This window comes from Canis lupus, chromosome 28 (assembly GCF_003254725.2).
Source record: "Canis lupus dingo isolate Sandy chromosome 28, ASM325472v2, whole genome shotgun sequence".
Lineage (NCBI taxonomy): Eukaryota > Metazoa > Chordata > Mammalia > Carnivora > Canidae > Canis > Canis lupus.
Window position 1 is genome coordinate 23,611,405 of NC_064270.1, and position 21,301 is coordinate 23,632,705.

The 21,301-nt window shown below is 44.7% G+C and overlaps 1 protein-coding gene and 1 pseudogene across 2 annotated transcripts in view; one reads left to right on the top strand and one right to left on the bottom strand.

The window, feature by feature from the left end:
* LOC112672646 (guanylate cyclase 2G-like) overlaps positions 1–3,639 on the bottom strand; it is a 45,396-nt pseudogene extending 41,757 nt beyond the window's left edge.
* Positions 3,640–15,002: 11,363 nt separating this feature from the next.
* The window catches only part of ACSL5 (acyl-CoA synthetase long chain family member 5), a 41,114-nt gene continuing 34,815 nt past the window's right edge, over positions 15,003–21,301 (top strand). The window contains exon 1 of one of the 2 annotated variants that reach the window (XM_025467204.3): positions 15,003–15,158. The gene's annotated coding sequence lies outside the window, so the exon portion shown is untranslated. Of the gene's footprint in view, positions 15,159–17,478; positions 17,747–21,301 lie in introns of those variants that run through there. The other variant, XM_025467205.3, reaches the window with a different exon arrangement.

Here is a 21,301-nt window from a genome sequence, read left to right on the forward strand (position 1 = left end):
AGAAAGGCTATAGGGGGCTTAAGTTCTTTGAAGAACAGAATGGAGTCAGTTACTAATTCATGCTAGAAAGTAGAGCCTCTTAAGTACCACAATAAAAATAATTGCTATCTTATGCTGACTAGTTATTATGTTCAGTACTTTACAGATATGACTTTAGTTAATCCTCATCATTCTGTAAGATAGGATGATTGTCTCCATTTTTCGGGGAAGGTATCTGACGCACAGAGAGGTTAATGTACTTGCTCAAGAGCACACAGCTAGAAAGTGTCAAAGGCTGGTTTCAAACCTAGGGCTGTCTATCTCCAGAGCCCATGCTCTAAACAATAACCCAAATGTGAGGACCCAGCCCACCTGGAATATGCTTCCAGAACCTACTCTGTGCATCATAACACTATTGTGTCAGGGATTTCACTTTAGATTGAAGAAAAAAACCAACTTTGTTGTTGGTGATGTTTTTATGTATCATTAATTTTGCACCCTATTTCCTTCTGCTTTTTACCCCCATAGAAAAATAAATAGTTCTTAGTTTTTTTTTTCAAACAATCTGCTTTTCCTATTAGTCTCTCTAAACATAAGCAACAGATGACTCTTTCCTACTTACTTCTGGCAACCAATGACACAGCCCTGAGATTCTTTTGACACGAGGCTGGATCATTGTTGGTGTATTTCACACTGACAGTGATGGTGAAATGGGATTTGAGTCCATTCTCTACAACCTTCCACAATTCATCCACTGCATCCCAAGAGGAAGTCCCAGAGTGACCTCCAAACATCCCAATATGTTTCCAGCTGAGGTATTGGAGACTTCTCTGGAGCACATCAACAATTCTGTGCATGGACAGCACAAGTTTCACATAGGTGTCATATAAGAAGTTGTCCTTCAGTTTTGCAGTTTGTCCAACAAAGTCAAACACAGGGATATCCCACTCTGAGGCCAGCAAGCCAATAATCTTGAAAAGAACAAAAAGAATGTCTTTCCATAATTGAGTTTACACTATACTCAAACTCCATTGTAAGGTATCTTTGTAAACTTAGGATTCAGTAAGTCTGTGGGTAATACTGGACCCTCTTTTTTGGAATATTGATGATAATGTCTTGGAGCCATCTTGAGGATGCAAAATCTCAAAGGACAAGAATAATCACCACAGCAAGCATTTATTGACTGATGTGTTCCTTATTCGTTTCTCAATACTTGTCATTAGGAACCTATTTACAACCAACTTGGAGGACTTTGCTCTTAAAGGAGCTTATGATCAACTATTATGGAAGGTAAGACATATAAAAATAGCTTCAGAGTTAAATATACCCTTCAATATTTATAGGCTGGGGATTTAGAGGAGTTAAGAGAAGTAAGACATTACTTCTGATTGGGGAATTAGGGATATAAAGAGTGAGGGTAGGGGAGTGAAGAAAAACTCCGTGGCATTTGAACTTCACTGAAAGAATGGGTAGGCTCTGGACAGCTAGAAATGTATCAAAAGAAAAATTCCAGAAGAGACTAAGATCCAAGTTCAAACATGAACTTCACTTGATAGCAGCCACTAACGACAGTTCTGCAGTATTTTTGAGAATGAGGGCTGCGATGCTCCTTCATATTCTGCTTTTGTATCCACACCTCTCGGAGCACGAGACACTAAGGACTTCTGCAAAGCTAATCCCATTAACTAAACAGATACAAGTAGAAGATATTTGCAAATGACATATCAGATAAAGGGCTAGTTTCCAAGATCTACAAAGAACTTATTAAACTCAACAGCAAAGAAACAAACAATCCAATCATGAAATGGGCAAAAGACATGAACAGAAATCTCACAGAGGAAGACATAGACGTGGCCAACACGCAACATGAGAAAATGCTCCGCATCACTTGCCATCAGGGAAATACAAATCAAAACCACAATGAGATACCACCTCACACCAGTGAGAATGGGGAACATTAACAAGGCAGGAAACAACAAATGTTGGAGAAGATGCAGAGAAAAGGGAACCCTCTTACACTGTTGGTGGGAATGTGAACCGGTGCAGCCACTCTGGAAAACTGTGTGGAGGTTCCTCAAAGAGTTAAAAATAGACCTGCCCTACGACCCAGCAATTGCACTGTTGGGAATTTACCCCAAAGATGCAGATGCAATGAAACGCTGGGACACCTGCACCCCGATGTTTATAGCAGCAATGTCCACAATAGCCAAACTGTGGAAGGGCCTCGGTGTCCATCGAAAGATGAATGGATAAAGAAGATGTGGGATGTATACAATGGAATATTCCTCAGCCATTAGAAATGACAAATACCCACCATTTGCTTCAACGTGGATGGAACTGGAGGGTATTATGCTGAGTGAAATAAGTCAATCGGAGAAGGACAAACATTATATGTTCTCATTCATTTGGGGAATATAAATAATAGTGAAAGGGAATATAAGGGAAGGGAGAAGAAATGTGTGGGAAATATCAGAAAGGGAGACAGAACATAAAGACTCCTAACTCTGGGAAACGAACTAGGGGTGGTGGAAGGGGAGGAGGGTGGGGGGTGGGGGTGAATGGGTGACGGGCACTGAGGGGGGCACTTGACAGGATGAACACTGGGTGTTATTCTATATGTTGGCAAATTGAACACCAATAAAAAATAAATCTATTATTAAAAAATAACAATAAATAATAATAATATGGAAAACAGTAAAAGAATTCTAATGGTGTGTGGATGGAGTAGCTGATATGGGTTAGTAGTTACTAGGCAGGTGGTGGGCATATGTAAATTAATTAAAAGTATTTCATAGAAAAAAAATAAACAGATACAAGTCATTTGTCTTCTTTGCTTGCCCTGGTTTACTGCAATCTGTCGTATTTCACTCTTTCCCATTTACCCTTACCACCCCTGAATAATCTATTACACACCAAAGGGAAACCTACACAAACAAATGATGTTTTTCTGTTTGAAACAAAACATTAATTGGCTGACAACATTTGAGTAAATAGTAAGAAGTCTACACACAACAGCACCAAGTCCAAACAATCCACAAGTTTGTTAGTGACCATCCACCAGTTAGTGAGCAAACTAACAAATATTGATATGAAGGGCCTTCTTTAAAGAGAATATTAACTGTTCTAATTACATCTCAAAGAAATGGTACCCCAAACCTATTTATAATAATGTCATCCTTGCCAAGAGATTATTCATATCTGTTCCATTACCTTTAAAACCATCTCTTCAATGAAAACTCAGCCAAAGTTTTTAGAAGGCTATACTTTACCTCTGCTGTTTCTGGGCATGCTGGTCCAAACTGGGCAGAAATCTCTTCTCTCTGGACCTGACTGGTGAAAATATTGAGACTCCTTGATGCTGCAAGTTGAGTTGGTATAAGTGAACTCCCAGCTGAAGTTTCCAAGGTCCACTGTCTCTGAGTTAATCTTGTTCATGGCAGTCTGGAGGCCTGAACCCAACCTTTGCACACTGAATGGATGGGAGATGTTCTAGGGGGCCTGGAAGCCTACAGTGAGGTTAGCAGCCTCAAGCCAAGTCACCAGCATACTGGTAAAGACTGTCAGAACTAGTGTTGGGTGGGCAGCATGACATTCATTCCCCAAACAGAGCCCAGATCTGAGTGAGGCCTTGGCACCTATCCTGAGAGCCGTGGATGGCATCTAACAACAGTATCACTGCAGAACTTAGAGACTCAGCCTGCTGGTCACTCATGCCAGGAGCTTAAATGACAATGCAGAGTTCCCTGAGGATCACAGCATGCTTCTGTTCAGTACCATTAATTAACCAAAACCTTCCCTTTTCAGAGTCTGTTCTAATACATCTAGAAGCAGCAGTATTGAAAGAAGCTCAGGCAGGGAGTCAGCAAGACCCTGGTAATGGATCCAGTGACACCACTGATAAGTTTCATGGTTCTGGGAAGGTCACATAACCCCTACATTATCTGCCTAATTCTCAGATCCCTCCCTCACCAGTAAAGGAAAAATCATGAGAACCACTCAAGTTCAAGCAAATGGCCTAGGCTGGAATTCTAACTCCACCACATATTGTGTGACCTGGGACATATTATTTCCCCTCTCTATGCCTTAATTTCCTAATCCATAAAATGGGGGTAAAACTATAAAGGGATCGTTACTAAAGTGACATGATGAGGACTGAAAGTGATCCAGTGCCTGGTACAATGCCTGAGCAAAGAACCATTTCATCCACGTTAGATGATGGTGGTGGTGATGATGATGACAGTGTTGATTGATGTTGTTGATATCATTGTAATGATGATGATCCTCACCTACTGAATCCATCTTATAGGAAATTCTCCTAGATTAAGTGAGCTGATGGCTGTGAGGGGATTTGCCGACACCCAGTACAGCCTGTATCCCTCAGCCAGGCACCAGGGAGAGATTACTGATGGATAACACTGACTTTTCCTCTAAACAGCCCAGGGAAAAGCTGGAGACAATTTTTTGTTGATGAATAACATATGAAGTATTCCATATATAATATTTTACATATGAACTACTACTTTACGTGAAGTATTACAGGGATGGCAGGTCCCTTGGAAAGTCATTGCTATGCCCAGGTAAGAAGATCCAGCCACCACCTAGGCAAATGCTCATCAGTATAAAGGGTTTGGTTTCCCCCTACCATAGGCTTTCTTCTGGATCCCACTGGCAGGGAAGGGGCTGACATCTATTCACCTCAGGATTATGTATTTTGGCACAGTAAACTTGCTGTGGTTCTCAAAGCTTGATCTAAGGACCACATACATGAATATCTCCTAATGGTCAGATAGATAGATTCAAGGGCCCCACTGTAGACCCTCTAAACCAGAATGTCTTGGATTTACCCTGGGAATCTACATTTAACATGCCCTCAGGCTTGAGAAACTTTGAGACAGTCTAAAGTGAGAGGAGGGAAAGACTAGCCAATGACTATCCACCTGTTAGTTATGTCCTTTCAGTAGCAAGTCCCCAGGATGGCAATAATGAACCTTGCCTACCTCAGAGAGCTATTTCCAAACCTGTGGATTAGAGGGGTTGGCTTTGCCCCAAACCAGACTCATCATAACTGGTTCTTCACTGAGCTACAGATTCCTTCTCTCCTCTGCTAGGACAGCTCAGGGTCAAATTGGCAAATCATCTGAGTCCAGACTCCTGTACTCTAACCATAGTTAGAGTTCCAGGGACCACTTTGACTCAGATGGTTTACCAGATGTTTGTGGGCCTGGGTGAGTCAGTTACATCTGTGCCTTAATTTCCTCAATTTCAGAATAACACAACATCACCCCTCTCAGAGGGTTGTTGTAAAGATATTGTGAGATTACATAATTCCTTAGCATGCTGTTTACCATTTAGTAAGAACTCAATAAGGGAGCATCCTTGATGGATGTATCATTGTACCAGTCCTAATGACAAAGCTAGGATTCTAGAAACAATGTTTTATTACATGCTCTGCATCCCCTCTCCCCCTTCCATATACAAACTCCTTAAAACTTATACTCCCACTTTTTAGATTCCTTATGTTTACAGATTATCTTTCTCTGAGAATCCTTGAGGCCAAGGTGACTGTCTGTGTCCCTTCTTGGATCCTCAGATCCAGCACAGTGTTGGGCCTTTAAACATGCAAATTAATATTAATCATAATTTGTATGAGTTCTTTTTGTATTTTTAAGCACTTACACATGGGTATGGTGAAAACCAGAAGAAGATACCAGTAAGGTTTGGTGTTGATGAGAGTTTAATAAATAGACATACACTGCTGAATAGGAATGTTAATTCTCAGTATGCATCCGAGTCTTAGAATATATGCATTTTTGACTCAGAAATTCCAATTTTAGGGATTTGTCCTAAAGAAATGAAATCATATGATAAAATTTAACCACAGTGCTTTTTTTCTAATAGTCAAAAATTAGGCCCAAACTGTATACCTGAAACGAATAGAACATTGTATGGTAACTATACTGGAGTTAAAATAAAAATCTTAATAAAAAAAATTAAGCATAAACTTCATGTCCAATAGTAGGGGCCTGGATAAATAGCCTGGGATTCATACCAATCAGAATGGTATTTTAAATGTATATTTATTGACTTGGAAAGATAGTCACAATGTATTAAGTGAGGTAGCACACTATAAAAACGACATGTACAGGGTCACCTGGGCAGTACAGTCGGCTGAGCATCTGACTCTTGACTTCAGCTCAGGTCTTGATCTCAGGATCATGAGATCGAGTCCCGCATCAGACTCTGCACTCAGTACGGAGTCCGCTTGAGACTCTCTCCCTCTGCCCTTCCCCTACTCTCTCTGTCTCTCAAATAAATAAATATTTTTAATGACATGTACAGTATTCTATTTTTATTTCCTTAAAAAGTCACAGAAGGTTGCATAGCAAAAATTACATACACTAAACCACTAAAAGTTGTTCTCTCTGGATGATGGAAATTATATGGGTGGTTTCTTCTCTTTATTTAATTTTCGTGTTTTTTGTCTTAATGTCTGTAATGAGGAATAAAAGTGAAAGTTTTAATTAGTAATAAATAAACTCTACAGAATTGCACTTGTGGAGTGAAAGCACAGGCTTTAACTCATGCTGTCTGAATTCGCAGGTCGGGAAAACCTCGCAGTGATCGGGGTCTTCACACCTCGTAGGCACTTGGCTTACCTCCGTGGGCTCTAATTACCCTCTGCTGAGCTCGGTCCCTCCCATTTCTCCATTGCCCTCAGTGGAAGAGAGCAACAGAGATGCGGTGGTCCAGGTGATGGCAATCATTATCCAGAAGACAGTTGCTGTAGCTACAGGCCCACCCACTGTGTGGGGCACACTTGATTGGCTGGAGTTTCTGTTCATGACCCAAGCTGAGATTAAAAGCAGCTGGGGGGGCTCTGTAGGGATGGTGGTGGCTGAGAGGGGGCGCATTGTTCTCCATTTTGCTTCTCCAGACTCCTTTCTTCTAGGAGATTCTTATGTCTGGAAGTTACCAGTGCCATGGTGATTGATGGGGGATGCCACATGGTTTCATCTGATGATGGTTTGGAACAAAAGTAGCCTGTGCGTGGCCAGCAGAGGTACAGAGTTTGGTTTTCTATGTGAGTGGGGTAGTGCTTTGATTCATAGCTACTTTAACCCATCTCTGTTTTCTTCTTCTTTTTAAAAAGATTTTATTTATTTATTCATGAGAGACACACGAAGAGACAGAGACATAGGCAGAGGGAGAAGCAGGTTCCCTATGGGGAGCCTGATGTGGGACCCGATCCCAGGAGTCTGGGATTATGACCCAAGTCAAAGGTAGATGCTCAACCACAGAGCCACCCAGGTGCCCTCCATCTCTGTTTTCTGAAGAGATTATTACAGAGGGAGGGTTCTTTCTGCCTAATTTATGGCTTCCTCAATGGTGACAAGCCTGTGCCATAAACTAGACACAAAGCCAGCTGTTCAGCATCCACAATCAGATAAGATTAGCTGATCCAGGGTGCTAGCATTTCAATAAGACCTCTGGCTTTTCTACCTGCCTTCCCCCACCCCCAATCGCTTCCCTTCAGTTTGTAAATCAGTGGCCTCATCATGTTTAGAGAAAAAGCAAAGGTCCAGAAGCAGAAAAAGGTGTTGAAGTGTAAGAGGAGCCTATAATCCCCTTGAGGGAAAGACAGAGGGAGAGGTAACCATCACCCCTGTCCTCACACTCTCACATCTTGTCATGTGTTCTGGGAAAAGGCATCAGCCTCAGGTTTTGCTAAGTAAATAAGACCAGATCTGAGCCTCCATTTTCTTATTGAAGAAGGGGCAAAATGGCAGGGGGCAGAGCCTTTGACTTTACCAGCTTCTTGTCCTAAAACCCTAGGACCCTGGTGGACTCATAACTAACCAAGTATTCTATGCTTGGTGATAGCAACAAGTTTGTTTCCAGGTCCTGCTTACAGATTTCAAAAGGGAGCATCCTACAGATCTAGCACATCTGGTACTAACCATCCTCTAAGTAAGAGCAAGTAAAAAGGCAGCTATTACCTGTCTGGGTGTGAACTTCCAACTTCCCTGTTGTGCTCTCCACTCTTTCAAATAGTTGTGATGCAGTCAATGAATACAAAGCTAGTAAGTAAATGTTTGAGGAGGCACAGGAAAGTGGGGTAAAGGTTGAACTTGTGTAAAGGGAGAGAGTGTGTTTTCTAGAACTGAAACAAAGTAAATCCTTTGGATCTCCTTTAGGTGACCATTCTTAACTAGTTCTAGAAGGCCAAGGATGAGGCACTGGCTGTGGCTTTCTGATGAGGACATGCTGGTCTTGTTTCTAGAAATATTTATATGAGGGGCCAACAATCCTTGTTCATGGAGACATGACTTCTTAATGTACTTCAACATCTGATATTTATCCTGGGAGGCTAAAATATGCTTCTTCTGGCCTGTGATGGGTTGCCCTTTCTCATACCTGTTTCCACCAGGAATGAGTCTTTGCCACCTGAATGGTGCTTCTTACAATCTAGGGATCCTACTCCATACTGTTGAGTTTTCTTCTGGCTACAGATATAACCTGAAGTTTAGCAGGTTGATCCAGTCTAAAGGCCATATTTCTGATCTGAATGTTTATTTTGTGGTCTTTGACCTGCCTTCCAGATTACTGCTCCCAACCCCCCAATAAAGCCTTAGCATGACGAGCAAAAACATTCAGAAAGTGGAGGGTAAGAGGGGCAGTTGTCTGCTCAGTAATCTAAGATATTTAATAATATTAACATTGACGCATTACTTCCCAAGCCATTTTCAATAAAATGTTAAGTTTTCCAAGAACACCTTTCCTGCCACAGTGTCCCAGATGCTGAACAAACAAAGTGCCCCTGCCTTAATATATCTTTCTCTGATGAGTATACACTTTAAACCCATATGCATGATCTGCTTCTCCATCCCATTGGGGGCCTGTGTGACATAAGGCTTGTTGTCTGAGCAGCTTCTCTCTGGTGTGTAGCCATCTAAAGCGAGGCAGGATGTTCCTTTCTGACTCCTCCACCCTCTTCAACTTCTTGTCTGGAGAGACCAGAACCCCTCCCACTTCCTGGTATTTCCGCTCCACTCATGTGAGAAGTTCCCAAATAGCTCTCTAGCCAGGCTCTCAGGGTTGTGCTCTCATGCTGTGAGCCCAGGGAACCAAGACTGCAAAACAGAGGACCATGTCCCTAAGGGGTTGGTGAAGAGGGAGGTGTTGGCATGCCCCCCAAAGTATGGACACCCCCATCTGCATTCCTCACTCACCCTCCTGGAGGAGGTAGTGTAGCGAGATGGTTGGGGGCACCGGTTTGCAATGAGATTTAAGCTGACTTGTACATGTTATGCAGTGTCTAAACCTCGGTTTCCTTATTTCTAATTACCCTGATGAGCTCATGTGAGGATTAGATGGAAGAACAGATGTAGATAGGACACGCAGGCTGGTGCCTGGCGTGGAACAGTAGCTTTAGAATATGAGACTGTTACTCCAGTCAAGGTCATAACCTCTGTGGAAGGGATGTTTAACTCATGCTGTCTGAATTCGCAGGTCAGGAAAACCTCGCAGTGATCGGGGTCCTCGCACCTCGTAGGCACTTGGCTTACCTCCGTGGGCTCTAATATGCCAAAGCTATATGCAAAGCAAAAGACCTTACTGTCTTCAAGTTCTTCCAGTTATGACATGTTCGCTGCTGCCGCTGAGTGACACATCTTTTGTTTATATTCTGGAGGCATTAAAGCCAAGAACCTATGGTCTAAATCAGCATTGTCCAAGGAAAATACAGTGCAAGTCCCTTCAAAAATTTAAAAATTTTCAGCAGACCTATTTATAAGAGGACAAGGAACAAGGAGAATTACTTATCTAGCATATCCTAGATATTCTCACTTCAACATGTAAGCAGTATTTTTAAAACTGACATGTTACGCTATTTTCTTCCATACTAAGTCTCCAAATTTTGGAATATGTTTTGTATACATCTAAATGTGGACTTGCCCCCTTTCAAGTGCTCAGTAGCCATATGTGGCTCCTGGTTAACTATTGGGCAGCACAGATCTTAATCATTCCTCTCAGCCACCTTTCTAACCTGCTGGGAAATGCCGATGATTTTTACCAGATTATTGAGGGTTCTGGGAATTTAGAGCTGACAATCTCTCTCAAGGATCTTTCCACTTTCCATCTGATTTGTAAATGTTCCTGGAAACCACTTGCAGGAGCAAGTTGCCTGTGTCACTTTGTCACTGACAAAGGAGCAAGTTGCCTGTGTCCAACCTTGCTGACATCATGAACCTGAGAGTAAGCGTATTTATGTGACACACTACCCTAGATGAGGCTGTTCACAAGCATACCAGCCACTGTGAGGGCTGAGGGCCAGTACCTCATGGCCCATCCGTGTGCTGTGGCTTACCAGTCAGAAAGTTCAGACCGAAGTCTACAAGGCCATGTGCTCTGTGTATGTTGTGTGTGTGGGGAGGTATGGCATATCTGGGAATAGGGAAAGCTTTGTATCGCAATCTATGCAAACACTCTTCTTGTAGACTGAGTGCTCACACTTGAATAACACTTCCTTCCCACAAAGAATGAGCAAGTGGCCTCAAGGGCCTGGGTGCTCACGCTGTTTCTGTTCATGACCCAAGCTGAGGAAAAATGAGCTGCTCTAGCACTGAAATGGAGGCCAGCTTCTCCCACACATGTTGTGAAGTCCCATGGTCCAAGATTTTTTTTAAAAAAGATTTATTTATTTATTCATGAGAGACACAGAGAGGCAGAGACACAGGCAGAGGGAGAAGCAGGCTCCATGCAGGGAGCCTGATGTGGGACTTGATCCTGGGTCTCCAGGATCACGCCCTGGGCCGAAGGCAGCACTAAACCGCTGAGCCACCCAGGCATCCCCCCATGGTCCAAGATTGACACAGTGCCCTGGGCACTCACGACTAAGCAGACCAACCTGAGGGTTGCACAGCTGGATCTATGGTGCATTGGGCCTCTTGAGTTGAGTGAAGTGAGGCTCTGTGTGGGAAATGATCTCAGTGGCAGGAAGGATATCTAGGCAGATGGAAAGCCCTTCTGAGGAGGGAAAAGGTAGCTGTTGTTTCACCCTTGGCATCAGATCCTTAGGCTGGCATTGTGTCCTGCTTCCTCTAAGACAACAGCTCTTAATTTTCTTTGGGAGACCAGTGAAAGATTCCCGAGATAAAGCATATATATAAATGCACAAGATGGCAAGAGGTTGATGGAATGGGTCATACTCATAGATATATACCTAAACTTTGGACTCGACTCCTTCAACTCAAAATCTGACTCTGAAACTTTGCCAGCTATTAGGCACATGCCTTGGGCAAGTTAATTGCCCTCTTTTAGCTTTTCTTTTACAGAACAATAAATTCTTTATGGGGACACAGTGAAGTTAAGTGAGATATTGCAGACAAAGCTCTTGGAACAGTGCTCAATAATGTTCCTGATACCTTGGAAGGCCTTTATAAAGGAGCTGGCATAAGAACCTTAGCTTGCTACCTGGCAAGGTGTACTTTGAGTGCCATAAGCCTTTTGAAACATCAGATAACCAAGGGAAGGGTGGGTATAGAATCCTGATAGTTGGAATGGCAAATTATATGGCACCCTTGTTAAGAGTTTAAGGAACTTTGCCCCTTCCTCTTCACATCTCCGTAGAAGGGTAAACTTCAAAGTCAGCTCTGCCATGTGGAAAGCTAAAGGTCATTCCCTCACAGTTTTATTTGTACCCACTCTATGCCATCACAATGTGTCCTCCTACACAGCCACCTCTAGAGAGGAATGTCTTGTCTCCTTTCTTTCTGAGCCACCATTACTAAGTTAACATGAGTGGATCCAGCCTATAGCTCTAGGCTCTGCTCTTTCTCCTCTTATTGCTTCACTTCTAAAGACGTTAGATTAGCAGTTGAAACAGGCTAAGATTCTTCCTAAGTAAGTGTTTCCTATGCCACAAATCATAGCCATCTGGTAGGTTTATGGTGAGGGCCAAAGGACGCCTGTGTCACAGGCCCCAACAGATACTGAAGGTTTGGATGCTGAGGGTACTGTCCCCACTTAGACCTCACAGGTTTGTTAAAAGATAGTGGAAATGTTTTATAAACTGGGAGGAGCTACATAAATTCACTGTGGGGCTACATAAAAAGTCAGACTGCTTATAGATCTGTCTTTCCCTGCTTTCAAAAATGAAGGAAACCTGGAGTCTTCTTCTAGAGAGCTATCAGCCACTATCATAAGATGTATCTGGGAGCGACTGGGTGACACAGTGGGTTAAGCATCAGATTCTTGGTTTCAGCTCAGGTCATGATCTCAGAAATGTGGGATTGAACCTGTGTCCTGCTCTATGCTCACTGCAGAGCCTGCTTAAGATCCATTCTCTCCTTCTCCTCTTCCCCCTCTGCTCACCTTCTCTTGCTCTCCCTTAAAAAAAAGAAAAAAAAAGGATGTATTTTGACTATTTACAGGCTGTGTTATAAAACTCTAGAATACTGGCTCCTGGTCTTCTGGAGTTGTTGTATATGAAATACGTGGTTTCTTCGTCTCTGCCAAAGGCGAGGGCATATAAACAAACCGACCCCAGCACTGTGTGTAAGTGTGTCCAAACTGTGGCTGTTGGGTCAGACTCATAACACCTGGAGCACCTTACCTATAAACGGCATAAAACAATAAAGTTTGCACTTTGTGGGGCTACAGGATGCTCAAACCTTGAAGGAATTTGTATTGAATTCTAGACATATATGGCTGTGGGAAGGGTGGGGAAAAATGGAGGGTGCTGTAAAGAAGCCTTATTTCACATAGGTTTTTTTTTTTTTTAACTTTTTGTTTTTGAGGGTTTTTTTTTCTTGAAGAGAGATGATATAGGAAATCGTGGTTTATAAAGAGATTGGATAGCCCATGGGGACACTGGAGACCTGGCTTCCAGATTCCCTTCTCCTACTGAGTCTATGCCCCAGCTGCTTTACATTTTACTATCTCAGGTATCCTTAAGAATAAAGTTAAGGTTGTTGGATCAGATGACACCCCCTGTACCCCCATCCTCATACCCACATAGGTTGTCTGGTTATGATGCTGCGGGACTTTGACATTTACACAAGGAGAAGTGAGGCAGGGAATGTCAGTACCTCCTGTTACTACCAAGGTGCCACTTTGAGACTAGCCTGCCTACGACCTTGAGGAACATCTGTCTTCCATAGCAGTAATGAGTTCTACTCTGGGCCCCATTTTCCTCCACCTGCAAGGTCACCATAGCCAAGACTTCCCCAAACACAGTCCCTTTTGACATTTCAGTAGTTGGGCTCATTAAAGGCAAAGTGGCTGCTTGGTTCAGTGGTGTTCCTCATGTGGTCCCCAGACCAGCAGCATGTATATCACCTGGAATTGTTAGAAATGCAGATTCAAGGCCCTAACCTAGACCTATTGAATCATAAAGTCTGGCACCAGCCCATAAATCTGTATTGCAACCAGCTCTCCAGGGGACTGTGATGTTTGCTAAAGTCTGAGAATCACTGGTTTGGAGCATCTTTTTATCTAAGCAAGTATGGCATAGTAGGTGGCTAATTAACACAATTTGGCAGGAATTCAACAAATGGGTTCAACTCATGCCCCCAGTTTTCATTAACCCACATGTTCTTTAGTTATTTCTTAGCCCTTTTCCCTCAGGTACTAAGGCAGGACTAGGGCTGTGTGCCATCAAGTGATTTTAAAGACCCAATGCACCTAAGACCTGGGTAAGAGTCTGTCCTACTAAAACCTAGTGTGGTAGCTGCTTCATATGGGAGTCCACAGGACAAGGTGTTGGCTTCTGATTTTGAGGTTATTAGCTGACTGACTGAATACAATTAGAAGAAACCTAATGCAGCATTGCCACAAATTTCTGCCAGCCCAGTACACAGAAAGTGGTCAAGTCTAAAATCTCCTGGTGGTTAAATGACTACGTATCAATGAAACAGAACCATATCAGGACAAAGGCACTGAAGTGGTTGTCTGGGGCCAGAGTCAGGTGTCACTTTCACAACGAACTGGTTGTATGATTCTGAGTGACTCCCTTCACCCGAAAGGCCCTTGGTGCCCTTGCCCTCGTCTATAACACGGAAATTGAACACGATCTCTGGTGCCTCTTTCATCTCCTTTTTGTTTAATAATGGTGCCCTGCAGTCTTAAAGAGTTTAGAACTAAGAATGATGACCAGTGATCTCAGAATGGAAAGAGAGAAGGGCACCTGGGTGGCTCCACTGATTAAGCATCTGACTCTTGGTTTCAGCCCAGATCATGGTCTCGGGGTAGTGAAGATCAAGCCCCACGTCTAACTCCGAGCTCAGCATGGAATCTGCTTGTGATCCTTCCTTTCTCCCCCTCCTCACTCTCTCTAAAATAAACATATAAAATCTTTAAAAAAAATGTCAAGAGAGAGTTAGCAGAGGTTGAAAAGCGATGTAATAGTAATGTACTTCTTTAAGGACCTTCCTAAGCCATGGGAGGTTCAGGCTGCATCCGTGGTTCTGCATTCTGAATTCGACCCAGGTAGGCTTGCCCCTCAGTCTAGATGCTTGAAAGATTTGTCTTATTTCATCATCTTGGAGATGTTCTCGTTCTGGAGGGGGTCACTGGCCTCTTCTGGAAGAAGACTGATCTTGAAATGCAGACCTCTGCCTATCTGATTCTGAAAGTTATAGCTTGAACCAATTAAAGTGACTTCCCATGTTCCTCTCAACCTTACCTCAAGGAGCAGGTTTTCCCTCTTTGTTAGCTAGACCTTCCTCTTCCTATCACAGTTTCAGGGATTCTGTCCCAAAAGCAGATGTGAAGACCTACTTGTCTACTTCCTTTCCCTTGAGGTTGGGCTTCATAAAGATTTTGCTTGTTAAATGACAGCTTTCAGAGTAGAGGGTTGTCTTTTCTTCTCCTTCTTTTTCCTCAGCCCTTGCATAACTATCCCGGTTTTAACCTTTTGCCAAATTCTACACTTGTCACTGTTGGAGGTTACTCCATGTGTTTGAACAGGTAACTTCTACCTTTGAACCCCTATTGCAACAGGTTCAAAGGTTTCAGGGAGCTTGTTGGTCACTCTCAAGACGGAACACATTGGCTTCAGATGTGGCCTCATCACAGGAGCTGTGCAAGGGGCAGAGTTGTCTGGATGTGGTGCTGATCCAGTGCAGCCAGCTGTGAGGAGTGCAATTCCTGGGCCCAGGAAGGGAGCGTACTCTTGCAAGGTAAGCTGCAGCATGGCTTCCTACTCTATACATCTAGGGACGATAAGGACAGGGACAGGTGGGAAATGCATGTCTCTCCTCGGTCTAAGGGCTCTTTTCTGACATGAAATCACAGTTGTTTAAATAGCGATCTCAGCTGACTTGTGCAGAGGCGAAACAGAAACCAGTTGGAAAAGAAGTAGAGACATCGAGGCTGTATGAATGGTGGCAGGAGGTAGATTTGGGAGAGAAAGTCGTTAATTTCACTAAATGGAACTACACTAGGGTTAAAAGTCTTAAGGGCTATAGACCGAGCCAAGCTGTGTTTCTCCATCTTCCATTCAAAAATTTTCCTGTCGGGTTGGTTACAAAAGCTATTTGCCAGCTTCTGATGACAGCGAGTCCTACTTGGAAGGGACTAGGGGAAGAGAATCCTTAGCAGACACTGTCTTGGGTGCTGGAGTCTATGCTAGGTGTGTGGCATGTGTTACCTCGTCCACGCACCACCTTCTATGAGGCAGGTGGGATTGCTCCCATTCCACAGCTGAAGGAAGTGTCTCTGGGCTGTTACACAGCCCAGCCCCAGGCGACCTACCCAGGAGGAGGTGCGGCTAGGATTACAGTCCTGATCGGTCTGTCACTCCAGGCTGCTGCTGCAGAATGCAGAATTCTGCTGGGTTACCGAAACCTTCCATTATTTCCTGGAATTTTGAGTGTGCCTCGTGTGCACAGAGGATTGAGTAGGAATGCAACTCCGTAGCCTGTTTGAAAGACCTAGGCAATTCTGAACTTGAGTGTCCAATCCTGGAGGAAAATAGTAAAATGGGAGTAAAGCTCATCTGGCCCTGAGCTCTTCGTCCAGCTGGTAAAAGAAGCCAGCACTCGGAGTGTTTAAGGTAACTGAGACTGGACCCCTGTTTGGCCATCCTATGCTCTCTGCTGGAGGGAGCTGCTTCTAGAAGAAAGAGCTCCCGTCACTAAGCAAAGCCAAGGGCCCCTCCAGCTGCGAGATGAGCCAGGGCAGCCTACCTCCTCTTCTCTGACAGGGTCTTTCTTCCATATCTAAAGGGGACTCCTGAGTGAGGCCAAGGGATCAGCTCCCATTGTCTGAGATTGCAATGTAGCTCATATTGGCATTTTGTTTTGTTTCAGTTTGGAGGCTTTAGGATCTCCTCTCTGTAGAGAAGACGAATCCTAACCTAGCTCTGGTAAAGGGCCAGGTTCATACTGAACTTAACATAAGCCTTCTTGAAAGAACTAAGGCCAGAGAAAGTGTTACTTAATTCTGGGGTGTCAGGGAGAGGGGTAGGAGGGAGCAGGAGAACTCATGATTTCTGCCTCTAAGTCTAAGAATGGAAGCTCTCATGCCCTTTGTGGCCCCAGCCTTAGGGGAGTCCAGTGAGACTACTACAGGTCCTGTTATCCTCTAGACCAATCTCCGGGACCCTTCCAGACGGTCTACACATTCAGAACAATTTTTACAATAACACTAAGACGGGATTTGCCTTTTCCTGTTGCTGACTCAAGTGTGTCCAGTGGGGTTTCCAGAAGCTGCAAGATGCAGGATCAATCTGACAGCTAATGGCATATATGCTTGTTGTATTCCCGTGGTTTAAAACATTCCCAGTTTTATTTTTATTTATTTATTTTTAAGGATTTTATTTCTTTATTCACAAGAGACACAGAAAGAGGCACAGAGACATAGGCGGAGGGAGAAGCAGGCTCCCTGCGGGGAGCCCGATGTGGGACTCCATCCCAGGACCCCGGGATCACACCCTGAGCCAAAGGCTGACACTCAACCACTGAGCCACCCAGGCGTCCCTGTTCCCAGTTTTAATTTGGGGAAAGTGAGCGGGGGCAGCAGACTGGACTTCTAGTTTAGATTTTGAGGTACAAAAATCTAAGGGCTGATGTGTCAGAGGAAAAGAACAGGCTCTCCATCCGTGTCCCTGCCACTCTTGACTTGCTTGTTTTGTTGGCTGTATCAGAAGTGCTTGGGGACCGAGGCAGGTGGAGAGGGAGCATGGGTTGGAGGAGGGTGACCCTGCCAGGTGCTCCAAGATCAGGAAGGATGAGGGGACCAGGGGCTGGACCTGTCCTGGGAGCCGATGGGGGAGCCCTGTCCCCTTCCTGGCACTGGTTGTCTGCTGGAGCAGCCTCAAGTCAATTTGGTCTGTTTGGATTTTTTTGTCTCGGTTTCGAGGTCGTCAGACACAGGGGCGAAAGTGAATTGTGTGCTGCAGGCTGGCTTTTGTTTGAGCCCTTAGAGGCTGGGGTTAAGGCTTTGAAAAGGAGCCAGGGCGTCTGGGCGGCTGTTCTCCTCCTGGTCAGAGCAGCTTCCACTTTCATTTGTGAAAGAAAAACCAGGAAGTGAGGTCCCCGAGCACGTTTGAAAGCCCGGCCATGGCCTGACTCGGGACAGCTCAGGCAGGGGCACAACCGGGGCGCTCCGAGCCGTGGCCAGCTGCCTGCATGGATGCTCCGGAGCCAGCCTGTCCCTGGATGAACTGGGGCTGAGGGAAGGGCGACAGGGATTCTATGCCAGGAAGAACCTGGAGCCTGGAAGCCCCATTCGCAGGAAGCGCCAAGAGATGCACCCCCCTCCCAGGGTAAGGGGAACCGTCCTGGGGGGGCACTTAGCAAGGGGTCTTGTGTGCATGAGGTAGAGGCCGACAGGGCACTGTCACCCCTGGCTCCAGGCAATCTAGAGCTTGCTGTGCCCCGAGCACGTGTAGTGCTTTCCTCTCCCTCCCAGGTCTCTAAGGGACCCCTTTAAACCTTCCTTATCAGGAGGAGCGAAAGGGAAGGAGGACCGTGGGGGTGTAAGGGGTGTGGATTGGATTTTCTTTCTCCTGCCTCTCTCGGGGGAGGTGGGCTACAGGCCAGACCTCCTCAATATTCATTGTGAGCTTTGACTCCTTCTCTGCTGAGAAGTGATGGATCAGTGGTGGGTGGATGGTTCCTGAATGAACTTAGATCTGTTTAAGGGGGGCCACAAGTTGAATCTCAGGTGAGCTTCAAGGACCTTCAAAGAATGAGCTTTAGAAGGGATTCCATGGTTCAGGATTGTTACCTCATGTGGGGATTAATCTGTTTGGTGGTCTGAAAAGTAAAATTGAATCTGGAGCTTGTAGGAGATCGGTGTTTTCCATCAGCAGCAGAGTCTTTAAAAAATAGTCAAGTTTAATTTCAAAAAAGATTGATTTAGTAAAAATCATTTTTAGTAAAAATTTTTAGTAAAAAATGTTTTTAATAGAATAGTTGGTTTCACTTGACCCCCTCCCTTTATATTCCAGCACGGGAGTAACACTATGGAGGAGGGGTCCCCTCCGATGGATATGTATTTGAGATGAACACAGAATAGTCTTGTAAGAGACATGGTAAAAATTCTTGTAGGCATCACTTGTATGTTTGGCACAATCTAGAGAACAAAACACAAAGACCACAAATATTTAGAGAACAAGCAGATAATAGAGTTAAATAGGTGGTAGATAATAAGATGCAGGTGGTAGGGACTCTGGCAAAATGCAAGGTAGGTGCACCGGCCCCAGAAAAAACACATTCCAATTTTTTTTTTTGATTTTAACACATTATCCAGTCCAAACAGAATGTTTCAGCCAGGTATTGGCTAGGTCCTGACCTAAAATAGTCTTCTCTCCCAGGCTATATATTCTAACTCCTTGAGGGCAAAAGCACCTATCATAACATCAGGGAATCATCGAACGTTTAAGGGCTAAACGCATAGTGTAGGCCACAGATTTTATAGTGAGGCTCAAGGTCAGAGAATGAATGGAGAAAAGGCAGATGAAGCCAAGTTAAGCACCAGCTCATAAGAGCTACTCTTAACGTTTCATTAAGATAAACTTATGATGTGGATGATTTCACCATTTTATGGCTGAGGAGGTTCAGAGAAGTGAATTAATGTTCCAAAGTCAAACAGAGTTCGAAGCTGTAGTCCATGTGCTACTGAAAACCATGCTGCAACTACTCCTATGCAGAGTTAGCCTTTCTTCAGATTTCCTAGAAAATCACATTTTAAAAAGATTTTATTTATTTATTTATTTATTTATTTATTTATTTATTTATTTATTTATTTATTTGATGGAGGGAGAGAGAGAGAGAGAGAGAAGCCAAGGAGCAGCAGAGGGAGAGGGAGAAGCAGGCTCCCCACCAAGCAGGGAGCCCGATGTGGGGCTTGATCTCAGGACCCTGGAATCATGACTCTGACTCACCAGAGGCAAACTTGCCTCAATTCCAGATGAGGCTAGAGGCGCCCGGGTGGCTCAGTCGGTTGAGTGCCAGACTCTTGCTTTCAGCTCAGGTTGTGATCCCAGGGTCCTGGGATGGAGCCTGGACCATCCCATCCTGGGATGGTCCTGATATTTCCTAGGCTCTCAATCCATGTTCTGTGAATGAACACACGAGTTTTGGAGTTTGGAAGGTCAGGCAGCCACTGCATGGCTGTGGCCAGGTCATGGTTTCAACCGTCTTTGGGGGAGCAGGTCACAGATCTGCAACTCTGTGGGTCAGTCTATTTTATGAGGTTGTGGGTACCTGCGGGCAGGATGCAGGGGTAGGGTAGGGTCGGAGGAGAGAGCTGCATCAGAATTCAGAGGTGCTCGATGCCCTCTCCAATGAGAAATCCTCTGTTTCCACAGAAATGAGAAGTTGTGAAGACTTTTGCTTGTAAGTTGGAGGGCAGTTAGAGTATAAAGGTCCCGATCCCCTCCCCTCTTTCAGGAAGCCTCAGGATAGAACATCTGATACTTGATAAGAAGTCAGAGACTGAGGGAGGTGGGGGCGGGAAAGGGAGCCGGTCCTCCTGAGGACTTCCCACCTACCAAGCATTGCACTGGAGGGGACCGCGTAGGGTATCCCTTTCAAGTAGGGACTCTTACCTGTCCCTTCCTGTGTGCAGTTGAAGGAAACGGATGCTCAGTGATGTTATGGGACTATCCCTGGGTCACCCAGGTGGTGACCCAGGTGACTCTTCCTCTGACACCCAAATGGGCAATGGCCTTGAATGTCTGCTGCTAGAAATGAGACTGTTGGCAATAAAACTTATTGTTTGCACTTTGAATCTGTGACTCCTGACCACTGGCGGACCAGGGAGTACGAGGGCTGACTCTGCAGGAGCTCTGGCAGGAAGGTCTCTTTCACAACAGTTTGCATCACTGCTTTTATCCTGCCTGGGTGACAGGGGCCTAGCACTTTGTCCACACTATCTTTTTACAGGCTCTCTTATCAAGTCCAGTGGACTTCTGGTACCGATTCTCCTGACCCCACTTCTTTCAGAATCCATTCGGTCAGCAACAAGCTCGGGAAGCCTTTTGGGGTGTTAACTGAGACAAAGTTTTCCACAGGGTAGGGCTGCTGGGCTGTGGTTTGTTGGAGGCACCCTGGTAGACCAAGGTTGACTGTGTCAATCTGAGATCCAGTGGGATTTATCACTGCCTGCCACCAGCCCATGGGTGGCTCAACCATCCTATGCTAACTTCATGGACTGAGTTCAGAGGCTTTTGGTATTTGATTTTGAGGACTTTTTTGTGAAATACCACTCAGCTCAACTGGTCAAGACTTGGCACCCCAAGACTCTCCAGTGTTTGTGAACTGATATAACTTCTATCATCTAGTATCTCCACCAGGCCCAGATACTGTATCCTTCAGCCTTCTTTTTTTTTTTTAAGATTTTATTTATTCATGAGACACACACACGGGGGGGGAGGGGGGAAGAGACAAAGGCAGAGGGAGAAGCAGACTCCATGCAGGGAGCCCGACATGGGACTCCATCATGGGTCTCCAGGATCAGGCCCTGGGCTGAAGGTGGCACCAAACCGCTGAACCACCCAGGCTGCCCTCCTTCAAGCCTTCTTAAAGGCTTCCTCTTCCCCACACCCTTTCAACTAAATATGGATTCTCTACTTCCACCAGAAACATCCGTTCAACCATTTCCCTTTCCCAAATAGGATGTGTTCCTCTGCACATGGCAGAGTGCTGGGCACCCAGTTGGTCCAAGACCTTTGTTTGCCTTACTGAAATATATAAATTTATAAACAAATTTAAAGCACAGAGAATAATCTAATCTCTTGCCACACACACACTTCTCCTGTCCACCTGTCCACCAGATGCTCCAGAGGCTGGGCTATATGCCATGGTACGTTTGT